This window comes from Myotis nattereri (genome assembly GCF_964212035.1).
Source record: "Myotis nattereri genome assembly, chromosome: 4".
NCBI classification, from domain to species: domain Eukaryota; kingdom Metazoa; phylum Chordata; class Mammalia; order Chiroptera; family Vespertilionidae; genus Myotis; species Myotis nattereri.
Genome location: NC_138079.1, coordinates 52,687,226 through 52,701,288, shown reverse-complemented (window position 1 = coordinate 52,701,288; position 14,063 = coordinate 52,687,226). Strand labels below are relative to the sequence as shown.

General features: G+C 34.0%; 1 long non-coding RNA gene across 4 annotated transcripts in view; it reads left to right on the top strand.

The window, feature by feature from the left end:
• Positions 1–14,063, top strand: part of LOC308517530 — a 594,900-nt gene that overhangs the window by 70,484 nt on the left and 510,353 nt on the right. For 3 of the 4 annotated variants that reach the window (XR_013995843.1, XR_013995844.1, XR_013995845.1), the window contains one exon: positions 12,569–12,702. The exons of the other annotated variant lie outside the window; for it this stretch is intronic. This is a non-coding gene — a long non-coding RNA (uncharacterized lncRNA). The remainder of the gene's footprint in view (positions 1–12,568; positions 12,703–14,063) is intronic. 4 annotated transcript variants of the gene reach the window in all.

The following is a 14,063-nucleotide window of genomic DNA, read 5'->3' as shown; positions in this document are numbered from 1 at the left end:
GCATTTTTATACACCAACAGTCAATTCTCAGAAATAGAAACTAAGAAAACAATCCATTTACTATTGTAACAAAAAAATAAGGTTCATAGGAATAAATTTAACCAAGGAGGTAAAAGACCTCTACTTGAAAAACTATAGGACATTGAAGAAAGGAATTGAGGTAGATACAAACAAGTGGAAGCTTATACCGTGTTCATGGAATGAAACATCATTAAAATGTCCATACTACCCAAAGCAATCTATAGACTCAACACAATTCCTATTAAAATACCAATGGCATACGTCACAGATTTGGAACAAATATTCCAAAAAATTTATATGGACCCAAAAAAAGACCCTGAATAGCCTCAGCAATTTTGAGAAAAGAGAGTAAAGTTGGAGGGATCACAATACCTGATATCAAACTATACTACAAGGCCTTTGTAATCCAAACAGCCTGGTACTGGCGTAAGAATAGGCATATAGGTCAATGGACCAGAACAGACAGCCTAGAAATCAACCCACATCTCTATGGTCAATTAATATTTGACAAAGGAGGCAAGACCATACAAAGGAGTAAAAATAGTCTCTTTAATAAATAGTGTTGAGAAAACTGTTTCAGTTTATGCAAAATAATGAAACTAGACCACTAACTTACACCATAACAAGAATAAACTCAAAATGGATAAAATACTGAAATGTAAATCACAAAACCATAAACATCCTAGAAGAAAGCATAGGCAATAAAAATCTCAGACATCTCTTGGAGCAATATTTTGGTAATACATCTCCTAGGGCACGAGAAACAAAGGAAAAAAATGGGACTCCATCAAACTAAAAAGCATCTGCACAGCAAAAGAAACCATTAACAAAATGAAAAGGGAACCCACTGTATGGGAGAACATATTTACCAATGAAACATCTGATAAGGGGTTAATTTCCAAAATATATAAGGAACTTATACAACTCAACACCAGGGAAACAAACACTCCAATTAAAAAATGGGCAAAGGACCTGAATAGACACTTCTCCAAAGTGTGATGAATTGCTGTCTTAGCTGCTTAGAAGAATCTCTCTATCTTTGTCTTTCAACAGTTTGATAATAATGTTTTATGTACATTTTTATTTTCTTGGGGATTACAATGAACATCCTAAGTTTATAAAAATCTAGTTTGAATTGATACCAACTTAGCTTCAACTTTAATCTTTTAAATAATTTATGTCTCTTTGTTGATTATTCTTACTTGTTCATACATAGTTTACCTAATTTCCTTTAGTTATTTGTCTATAGTTTTCTTCAGCATTTTGAGCATATTTAAGGCAATCAATTTAAGTCTTTGTTTATTAAGTTCAATGTTTGGGCTTCTTCAGAATGGTTTCTGCCCATTTCATTTTTTTCCTGTGAAAGAGTCATACTTTACTCTTTTTTTAAATTTTATTCTTTTCTTGTTGAGACCTGAACAGTTTGAATATTATAATGTAATTCTGAGGATCAGATTCTCTCCTCTACATCAAGTATTGCTTTTGTTACTTGATGAAGGCTGCAGTTGTTCATTTGTTTAATGACTTTACCAAATTGTTACTGTTTTTCCCCCCAAAGACTGTATTCCTTGTCATGTGTGCTCACTGAAACTTATGTGTTTTATTTCTGTGGTTAGTCAGTGACTTGACAGAGATTTTCTTAAATGCCTGGACCTGGTAAGAGAAAACAATTTTTTAAAGGGTATTCTGACTCTCTAACTTTCTTCAACAATACCTGTGAATCTTCTGTGCTGACCCCTTAGCGAACTCCAAGTAGATCAAAATACAGATCCCTGGTTTTTGGAGGAGAAGGTTCCCATTGTCCACCATGATGCCAGAAAAACCACATCAGGATCAGGACATTGTCGCTGTGTTTTTTTTTTTTTTTCAGTGGGGCTTGAGGATTGTGGCTGCTATGAGTAATGTTGAAACCCACCAAAATTTACCAGGCACTTTTTTTTTGTCAAGCACTCCCCTGTATGCTTCAAGTGTTCAACTAGATTGCAGAGTTCTGAAATAGTTTATTCTAAGAGTTCCTACAAGCTCATTAATTGTTTTGGTGGAGGGACTGATTCTAGAGCTTCATCCCTTGCCATCTTCCATGATACCTCTCCCTTTGGACAATAAGTTTTATGGTTGCCCATTTATAATTGAATGACAGGGGCAAGAGAAATAGGTACACACAAGTTCTTACAGAAAATATAAACCATGGGGGTTATCAATAAATATTTATTGACTGCTGAAAAAATATAAGCTGTCAGGTGAATGCTACAAGGTTTTCCTAACTTTCAGCTCAATATTCTTCCTGCTTTTTAGGTAGTTTTTACAGTAGCCCAGCATTGGTACAGTACATACCTCTGTTGGAAGGGTTGACATACCACATTGATTTTTCATCCCAAGTTTAGATCCGGGTTATTGTCATCATAACATGTGACCTGAAAGGTGGAGTCTGTGGAACAGCCTTGGCTCTTATTGCTGACAGGGGTGCCATTTGCCTGTCTTTCTACTTGCTCCCCCTTTTCACATCTGTGGGTGGGTCATGAACAATTGCTTCATGACTATGTGCAGTCTGCAGGCCTTATGTTGTGTAGGCCTGCTATAGACAATTCTCTTTAATTGGGCAGAAAAGTTGCTGCATTGGCTTCTCTCCCATTTAGAAAAGCTGAGTACACACTGTTACTGCAGCATTTCCAGGCTATGCCAGCTCGAGGAGCAAGATCCTAGGATTAAAAATCAGACTAGGGGCTCCACATGGTGATAAATAGCACTGCATTTTGACTATTGAGTCTGATTGTATTTATAACTGTAAGGAGGTGCTTTTTTGAACGTGGTTTAATATGCATTTACTCATTCTGGAAATTCGCTAGATTTCAACTGCTTTTAAAGTCCCACTTAAGATGATTTTCATTAAAGATTTTGTGGTAAGTACTCAGAAAAGAACAATAGAGTACATTTGGGAAAAATGCTTTCAATGAGAGTCTTGGGTTGATTGACTGACTCTGTCTCTCTCACACATACCCAGAATGCTCCAGGTGATAGCAAATTTAATCTCTTAAAAATGTGAGTGAATAAAAGTGGAAACCTGGAAGTGACCTGTTTATCTTTTTCTTTGATCTGTATTAAATATGAATAAATCAGTTTTGGTGAAATTAAGTAAAATAATTTCCTATTTCTATAAGTAGCCACATTTTATGGTTGAATTTTAAACTCTGGAAAAAGGGGCAGTTGTGATGGAACTATCAAAATATAAGATATATTATATGAAAGGATTGCTTATAGTATATTGATAGTATAAAAATTTCTTTAAAAATCTTTTCCTTATAATTAAAATGTCTAAATTATAATCATCTATGAAGAAACAAATAGTTTTAATCTATTCCATGGTTCTCCATGTGATGTTAATGCTATGTACATTAGTATTGATGCTTGAGTTTAATATTACTTTCACTAGCATTAAAATTGCTAACACCATAGCTTTGGTAATGCATATTTGAATATTTAATCATGTTGCTATAAACAGCTTCTCTAATGCTACATTTTCAATGAATATGATGGGCCTTCTGTTAGTGCTGGCGTTTAAGCAATCTTGCTTTCTATTTTCCTGTTGTATATACAAAGCAAAGTATTCCCACCTGAGATTTCCCCAAAGTTTCACTTGGGAAACAGAACATGATTTGAAAGATGTTTTCTGTTGCATGTTGCTCAAATCAAGCTTTGCTTTGAATCAAGCCAAATGATGAAAACATAGTCCAGCCTTCTTTCCAGCAGAATGCAATTACCTCTAAGGCCTGTAGTAAAAAGACCAACTAATTGAGAACACTTGTCTTTGTTTTTAGTTACCAAATATTTTTATTAAGATTGCCCATTTTTTGGAATAAAAAAGGTGGGTTTATTTTTAATGAACTGAAGAGTTGGAAGCTCTGAAAAGTAAAGCAGGTTATCTTCTTCCTCAAGGGGACATATACTAATGCTATGCTCGTGTGAAGTATTACTGAGATACCATAAGCAAACAGTAGATGATTCATGTCAGATGGTTCTCCAATAATGTTGGGGGGGGGGAGCAGCTGATGTATGGGATATTGAAGGCAGATTAAGTTGTTAATGTATATTAGTATATTCTTAATTTCCTTTTAATTGAAAAAGACATATTGACTTTAATTAGAACCATTTCACAGGAACTGTCAATTAGCACATGTCAAACTAGTTAATTCAGAACAGAATTCTTTTAATTAGGGTCTGCTTTCCTTTAACTATGGGGCCAATGAAATCAGCCTTTCCTTATCTAGATTTTAAATGTCTCTAAGACATATAATACAAATGTAGACTCTTATCTATTATTAGAAGCCCATATGGATAACATTAAAATGATGATGCTGGCATTGTTCATGCAGCACAAATCAGTCCCTTTATGACTGTTAGGAAAAAAATGGCTTTGAACAAAGACTATTTTAAATACCAGATTTATCCTACTTTAAAGAGACTACAAAATTTATGACATGCATGTTCACATTTAAAGTATTATTTAATACGTCTGCTCAAATAAATGGGCCTATTCAAACGTTTTGTGTGTTCTATCAGCTGAAGACACATAAAACATTGTCAAGCCATACAGCAACGTTTTTTTCCTTAAATGAACTGTAATCAAAAAGGGAAAACAGACTGAATGATTTTTTTTTTTGCACAACATAAAAATAGCATTAACTTTCATTGCATCCAGAGATTTAATACTGTAGTTAATACAGTGACTAAACCACTAGTAGTGGGCTAATCTGATCTTAGTAATCAGACAGTGTAAAATCTGAAACTTAGCTCTTGCTTAATGTACTGATGTGGAATTGCAGCATTTTAGTTGCAGTTGGTATGAGGGCGGGCACATACAGTGACCTTGGGCAGGGCTATATGGTATTCACCTACAAATAGGTATGCTCAGAATTAAAAGAAGGTGTTTTTAATTTTTTTCTTTATTGATTAAGGTATTACTTACATATGTGTAAAAGAAGATTTTAAGTGGGATGTAATGGGAGAATTAATGTGAAATCTAGCCTACTTTATTATGTGAGGTTTAGCCACTATTTTGCTGAGTTATACCAAGCAAGTATTCCAAAATTTAATAAAAGGAATATTTAATAAGCTAAACTCTGGATTCCACAAGAATTATCTAGAAACATATTTTATGTACCCTGGTAGGTTCAGTTCTAAACTGTGCTTTACTATGACTGTCTCAGTGGCTGCATTTGTGTCAGTTGAACTAAATGAAGAATTGTAGCAATCTTTTAATCTTTTAATTTTGTTTAGCATAGGCAAAACAACAAGGGCAACAAGCAAACAGATGAAAACACACACAACCAAAAACTCCTTTGTTTTTCTTCCAGAGTTGACCTTTCTCTTCTGAACTATGTCTAGAGGTGCCTTTGCCCTCTATTTTGTGTTTGAGAAGCACAACCTATATTCATACACACTAGAGGCCCGGTGCACAAAATTTGTGTGTGTGTGGGGGTGCAGTCCCTCAGCCTGGCCTGCACCCTCTCCAATCCAGGATCTCTCTCGCAATCCGGAACCACTGGCTCCTAACCGCTCACCTGCTTGCCTGCTTGATGCCCCTAACTGCTCCCCTGCTGGCCTGATCCCCCTAACTGCCTATCTGCTCTCCAATCCTCTCCTGCCCTTCAGACCCCCCAGTGCAGGTGTGCTGAGAGCTCTCTGCCGCAGCCCTGCCCCCGTCCTGATTGGTCGTTATGTGATAACATCCCAGCCAATTTGCATATTCCTCTATTATTAGTATAGATAGATATTTTAATCCTTACCCAAGGATATTTTTTTCACTAATTTCTAGAGAGAGTGGAAAGGGGGGAGGAGAGGGAAAGAAAGGAGGAGGAGGAGGAGGAGGAGGAGGAGGAGGAGAGAGAGAGAGAGAGAGAGAGAGAGAGAGAGAGAGAGAGAGAGAAACATCGATGTGAGAGAGACACATTGATTGGTTGCCTCCACCTCACCATTACTGGGGTGGGGAACCTGCAACTGATGTATGTGCTCTTGACTGGGAATTGAACCCGCAACCCTTCAGTACATGGGCCGATGCTCTGACCATTGAGAAAAACTGGCCAGGGTAGCATGTGCATATTTTATTTAGTTCTATAGCTTTTAACATTTTTGGTGTTATATAATCTCTGATGAAAAATATGGATTCTCTTCCCAGAAAAATCCACATAGGCATACATGCACTAAAATGTTCAGGATGGGAAATCTTCTTTTTTTTTTTATTTATTGCTTAAAGTATTACAAAGGGTATTACATATGTGGGAAATCTTCTTAAAAATAATTTGACTCAGACTCCTGAAAAATATATGTTTAGCTTGATATGATTTACTAATTGCAATGCTCTAGTCACTATGCTTGGTTCTGAGAATATAACAATGAGTGAGATGAACAACCTTAGCATCTGAGACACTGACAAATTATTAACAACTTTTCAGAAATTATTATGTGATTTAAAAAAAATTTTACTTTCTGAACTGGTTAAAATTTGATCTATATTTAAAAATCTTGTACAAGTTATAAATGTGACAGGATTGACAATTTTACATAAAAATTGCCTGAAAAATATAATTATTGAAACATTAAAGGTGATTAATTTTATTAGTGTAACTTAACAGGTTTTATTAATCCATTTCATTTTTATCTATAATTCTGTTTTGGTTAATAATCTCAGGTAATATTAATGAATATAATACTTTTGATCCATCTCTTAGTTCTGTTTATTTAAATTATATTATTTATAATTATTTATAAAGAAGACATAGGCATTCTAATATAATTTTTATAAATTAGTCTCATTTTAAACTCAAACTGTGCAAATGATCTTCAGTGGGGGTGGTGGTAGTAATTAACTTCTTGATTGTCCATAAGTAGGTTATCCATGCTATGCCAGGGTTTAAAGTTGAACAGTGGCTGAGTGAGGTCTGCTTTTCACAAATTAACATACCCAAACTCTATTATTCCGCCAGATAGTGTTAATTCCTTTGTATGTTAAAAGGGATAGTGTGTGTGTGTGTGTGTGTGTGTGTGTGGTCTTTAAGAGTATACTAAAGCATTGTTAAATATAGTTTTATTTAAGCATACTTATGTACTTTAGTGTGTATGTTTTAATCCCAATTGGTCCTTGATTGTCTGTAGCAGTTTAAATGTATTTCTATTTTAATTTACTGAATGTTGACCATTGGTACATTTACCAGCAAAAAATTTTTTCTTTGAAAATTTATAGGACACACGGCCCTTAACTTGGTTTAATCATCTTGATGGTATAGATGGTGTAAGTTTTATATATTGATAAAAATATGTATTTAGATAATATGTTTGTGAATGAAAACCACAGCTATTTAATTCTGATGACAGATTAAATTATTAGGAGCTATGATTTGAAATAGTTTTATCCAAATAGGAAAATTCTAGAAATCACTGTAGTGCTTCATTTAAAAGGAAGTAACTTTCAGATTAAATTTTTAATTGTTTGATTTTAAGAGTTAAAATGGAAAATTGTAAAATTATTTTATCCACTTCTAGATCCTTAATCAATATAGTATTGAGTTTTTTAGGGACTACATACTGCACTCTAAGCATGGTATTACTGTTTATTCTGTGTAGAAGTAACCACCTCCACCCCCCCCTTTTTTTTTTACCTAATGATCAACAGTTGTCTAATATTATTATAATTTGGTAAATATAAATTTTTATTATCTTAAGTGATATTGTATTTAGCTTTTGGAAGTGACAGGAAGATACTTATTTGTTTCTATTTTTATTTTTATTGGTTGTTTCAGGTTAGTTTGGTTTAATACCACAAGTATTTATTCATACCTGTTATTTCCAGAAACAGTTAATATTAGACATTAACCTGTTGAACATTAGTTAAAACATTTATTTGTCTTTCTTTTAACTATGAGGAATCTGTTAAAAACTATTAAATCTAGTAGTTTTTGTGTGGAGTCTAAAGTTTTCTATGTACAATATCATGTCATCTGCATATAACTTCACTTCCTCCTTTACAATTTGGCTGCCTTTTATCTTTCTTGTCTGATCACTGTGGCTAGGACTTCCAGCACAATGTTGACATTCCTGTCTTTTTCCTGATCTTAAGTGAAACGTTTTTTGACCATTGAGTATATTGGCTATAGGTTTGTCATATATGGCTTTTATTATATTGAGGTATGATCCCTCTATTATCACTTTGCTGAGAGTTTTTATCATAAATGGGTGCTGGATTTTGTAGAACTTTTCTTCTGCATCTATTGATATGATCATGTGATTTTTATCTTCCATTTTGTTTATGTGATGTATCACGCTTATTGATTTGTGAATATTGTACCAGCCTTGCATCCCCAGAATAAATCCCACTTGGTCATATTGTATGATCTTTTAAATGTGTTGCTGGATCTGATTTGTTAATATTTTGTTGAGGATTTTAGCATTTATGTTCATCAGGGATATTGACTTATAATTTTCTTTCTTTGTTGTGTCTTTATCTGGTTTTGGAATTAGGATAATGCTTGCCTTGTAAAAAGAATTTGAAAGTCTTCCCTCATTTTGAATTTTTTGGAATAGTTTGAGGAGGATAGGTGTTAGTTCTTCTTTGAGTGTTTGATAAAATTCACCCGTGAAGCTGTTTGGTCCAGAACTTTTGTTTGGTGGGAGTTTTTTGATCACTACTTCAATTTTATTAGTTGTTATTGGTCTATTCAGGTTTTCTGATTCTCCTGATTCAGTTTTGGAAGATTGTATATTTCTAGGAATTTGTCCATTATGCCCAGGTTGTCCAGTTTCTTGGCATCTAATTGTTCATAGTATTTTCTTACAATCCTTTGTATTTCTGTGATGTCAGTTGTTACTTCATCTCTTTCATTTCTGATTTTATTTATTTGGGTCCTGTATCTTTGTTTCTTGATGAGTCTGGCTAAAGGTTCATTAGTCTGTTTATCTTTTCAAACGACCAGCACTTGGCTTTCATCAATCTCTTTCATTATCATCATCATCATTATTATTAGTCTCTATGTTATTTATTTCTGCTCTCATTTTTATTATTCCCTTCCTTCTACTTACTCTGGGCTTTTCTTGTTGTCCTTTTTCTAGTTCTTTTAGGTGAGATTTTTCTTGCTTCTCGTGTTAGGCATGAAATACTATGAACTTTCCTCTTAGGACTGCTTTTGCTGTGTCCCATAGATTTTCATTTGTTTCCAGGTAAATTTTTATTTCTTCCTTTATCTTATTTGTAATTCATTATTGTTTAATAACATGCTGTTTAGCCTCCATGTGTTTGAATGTTTTGAGTTTTTTATTTATTTACTTATTTAATTCTTTATTGTCAAAAATATTACATGTTTTCTTTTTCCCTCATTGACCTCTACCAGCCTACTCCTGCACCCTCCAGTTGAGTTTTTAAATTGTAGTTGATTTCTAGTTTCATGCCATTGTGATCCAAGAAGATGCTTGATATGATTTATATTTTTGAATTTGTAGGGACTTATTTTGTGTCCTAACATGTGCATCTTTGAAAATGTTCCATGTGCACTTGAGAAGAATGTATATTCTGCTGCTTTGGGATGAAATGTTTTGTAAATATCTATTAAATCCATCTGATCTAGTATGTCAATTAAGGTCACTGTTTCATTATTAATTTTTTGTTTAGAAGATATATCCAGTGATGTCAGTGGGGTTGTAAAGTCCCTCATTATAGCTGTATTGCTGTTGATCTCTCCCTTAAAGTCCACCAAGAATTTTTTAAAAAAATATTTAGGTGCTCCTATATTGGGTGCATATACGTTTCCCAGGGTTATATCTTCTTGTTGGATCAATCCCTTTAGTATTATATACTGTCCTTTGTCTCTTTATGGCCTTTATCTTGAAGTCTATTTTGTCAGATGTAAGTATTGCTACCCCAGCTTTTTTTTTTTTCATTTCCATTTGCATGGAATATTTTTTCCCATTCCTTCACTTTTTTTGTGAATTGATTCTTTTTTAACTGATTGAGTTTGGTACTAATTTAGGAAGAGGCTAACACACTAATGACTCATGTGAAATTGCCAGGAATTTTTAAAAAGATAGCTTTTAATTAAAAGTAATGTTCAAAGTTGTATTTGGTATAAGTGGTAACTAGTTTGCCAATTTGACATAATCTTATCTTGAATTTTGTTTGTGTTATAAAGTCTCTTCTGGGCTAATTTCTATAGTAATTTTTTATCAGAACATGAGATTCTTCTAATGTGCAATTAAAGTCTTTGCATTATTGGCAATATACTTTATAGAGAAACTTAGGGATAAAAATCAGCTCATTTTATTTTGTAGTAAAATCAGAAATAGGAAAAATATGCTAACATGATAATATCTAATGAGGGAAATGTTCCATGCAGATGTCTGTTTTTCTACTAATCCCTAAAATGACTGTATGCTTTTATTTATATGAGTAACATAAGATACAAACATGTTATTAGGAATATATCCACTTCTAAAAAAGTTAAACACCATATGAGTTTAGAATTTTAAAGAAATTATTTTAAGAGTGATTTAAATCTTTAGATAATGTAAGATTTGAGATTTCAACAAAGATATAATATCTATGTATGCTACTTCTGAGAGTTATTTAGGTATTTTTTTCTTGTTCATCTGCATTTAATACAGCTTTTAACATAAGGAAATGAGAACTGGGTCTTGTATGATGAATCTTTTATTGGTACAGAGAAATATTTTCCTTAGTTATTTTTGAAGTCTCCATCTAGGCACACTGGTAATTTTATTTTTATTATAGTATGTAGATAATAGGGTCATATGTTCTCAAGCTATCACAGAGGGCATGTTAAAGGAAAAGAGAAAACATAATTTTTGTTTTTGCTGTTGTCATTAGGGATTTTCATATTTTCTTTGTACATTGGGCACCTTTTCATGTTTATTATACTATGCTGATAGTAATGTCAGATTTTATTAAGCTAACACCAAGTTAGTGAACATGAAAAGCAGAATATTTTGCTATTAGTATTGTTCTAGATTTTTGTCCTTTAAATACTTACTTTTTATGGGTTATAATTTATTTTACAATGTGAATTCTTTAGGACAGTGGTTCTCAACCTTCCTAATGCCGCGACCCTTTAATACAGTTCCTCATGTTGTGGTGACCCCCAACCATAAAATTATTTTTGTTGCTACTTCATAACTGTAATTTTGCTATTGTTATGAATTGTAATGTAAATATGTGATATGCAGGATGTATTTTCATGGTTACAAATTGAGCATAATTAAAGCATAGTGATTAATCACAACAACAATATGTAATTATATATGCATTTTCCGATGGTCTTAGGCGACCCCTGTGAAAGGGTCGTTCAACCCCCAAAGGGGTCACGACCCACAGGTTGAGAACCATTGCTTTAGGAAGATGTATTTTGTTTTAAGCTACATTAGGCTGCTAACATAAATTTGGACCTATCCCTTTACTATTAGTAAATATGTTGTGGAACTAATACAAATGATTACAAATAGTTCTTACATTCTGTACTTTCACATTTTATATTGAGTATATGTTAGTGAATGCACAGCTTTGGTGAAGGGTGAGGAGAGACATATCTCTCTATATAAAAGGCTAAGCGACCATCCGTCCAACCAGTAGGTATGACATGCAATGACAACCAGGGGGCAGATGCTCAATGCACGAGTTGCCAAGCTGTGGTGACTTGGCAGCAGTGGTTCTCTGGTGACGCACCCTGGAACCAGAGAGGAGGGAGCCCGATTCCAGGGTGCGTCACCCGAGAACTGCCCTCTCACAATCCAGGACGTCTTGGGGGATGTTGGAGAGCCAGATTTGGCCCGATCCCTGCAGGCCAGGCTGAGGGACCCCACCTGCTGGAGGGACCCTGCTCACTCCACTGACACCCTTCGAGCCCGTGGCACCACCCCTGGTGCGGCTGGCTGGGGAAGGGACTGCGGGAGGTTGGCTCTGGCTCCAGGGCATGTCTGGCCCATCTCGCCCAGTCCTTTCCCGCTGGCCACCTTCTAATTAATTACCTTTCAATATGAATGAATCCATGCACTGGGGCATATATATTGTTTCAGTCTTTTACATGGGTATTAGCATCCTTCAGTTTTAGAATTAAGAAAAATGAATAATAAGGTCACACTGCTAGTTATACACATTTTACACTAACCCTATCAGACTTCATAGTATTCTAGACTTGAATGTATAATGAGAGAGACAGGGGATGTGGGTATGGGAAACTGGAAAAAGGAAACAGGGAAAGACATGGAGAAGATTAATACCCTTGGCTTTTGATATTTAATTTATAGAATTAACTTACTTTTCTCTTAAGTCTTGAGCTTATGGTTATAGTTGGAATTAATTTAAGCATAGTTACCAATATAATGGAATAAATTATTTAAGACTGGGTATCTTGTTTGTTATTGAACATATTGATTAGCTCTAAGTAGGTCATCATGTAGTTTATAAATCTTAATGCCTTACCACTTGTAAATATGCCTGATATTTAAAAAATTAAATCCATGTTTTTTGCTTTGATTTTTCTTTGTTCTCTAGGATTAATGGGAAAAACATGAACTTCACAATGAATTTCTCCTAAAATTTGATTTACAATTTACTTTCTCAAGATTCATTTTGAATTATAGAAATCATCTTCTACTGTAACCTTCTACAGAAGGATTTCAAAATGAGTAAGTCAACCTTCTGAATTTTGGGAGGTACTTGACTGAAATTAATAGATATTATTTTGTTGGTTGCTGCTAATGTATTAGGAATTTTTCTTTAAAAAGTGCACTTAATTACCAAGCTCAGTGTCATTTGGTGAGGGGTGGGGTGAGGCACATATACACAATTATTTATAAGCCTATGGGACTGCTTGCCAGTTTTCATTTATTTTGATAAGCACCAGGGTCAACTTAATTAAAAAAAAATCTAAGCCTGGCATTAGATTTTTGGAAAATATGTTACTGGATGTGGTATAGTTTTTTGTAATGGAATGTGAGATAGAAGTCAAACATGTTGTCTGTTGTATAACACTGCCTATAGTTAACAATATATTATTATGCACAAAATATGTTAAGAGGGAAAATTTCATGTTAAGTGTTCTTACCACAGAGCAAAAACAAAACCACAGAAGAATATAAAGAAATTTTTGGAGATGATAGATATATTTATAGTAGCTTGATTATGGTGATAGTGTCATGGGTATATGCATCTGTTCAAACTCACCAAATATATACATTAAATATGTGTAATTAAAAATATTAATTATACCTCAGAAAAGCTAAAAAAAGTTGGTTATATTTTAAAGATATATTCTGGAGAAAGAAGAGAAGAAAATTAAGCAGATGAAATCCCAAAGCATTCAGAATTCTTTTTTTCTTTAAATTTTCAATTATAGTTGGCATGTAATATTTTATATTAGTTTTAGGGCTATAGCATAGTGGTTGAAAGGGTGAAGGGATTAAGAAGTACAAATTGGTAGTTATAAAATAATCATATAGTCAATAATATTGTAATAACTATACGGTGCCAGGTCAGTACTAGACTTAGCATTTAGAATTCTTGATGTAGCAGGTGAAAGGGAATGGCCTCATGATTCTTTGCTTCAGTTTGTTGCCTTCATGATGAGGACTTGATACTGATGATGACAATGTTGGTGTTATCCTTGGCATGTAAAGGAATGTCAAATATACACTTTTTGTTTTGTTTTGGTATTTTTAAACCTCACCCGAGGACATATTTTTAAATTGATTTTATTTATTATTATTATTTTAAATATATTTTTATTGATTTTGGTGAGGAAGGGAAAGGGAGAGAGATAGAAACATTAATGATGAGAATCATTGATCGGCTGCCTTCTGCACGCCCCCCATAGAGCATGTGCCCTTGACTGGCATTGAACCCGGACCCTTTAGTCCACAGGCCAACACTTTATCCACTGAGCCAAACCAGCTAGGGCTACATTGATTTTAGAGAGAGAGAAGGGAGAGAGAGAGAAACATCGACCAGTTGCCTCCTATATGCTCCCCGACTAGGATGAATCCATAAC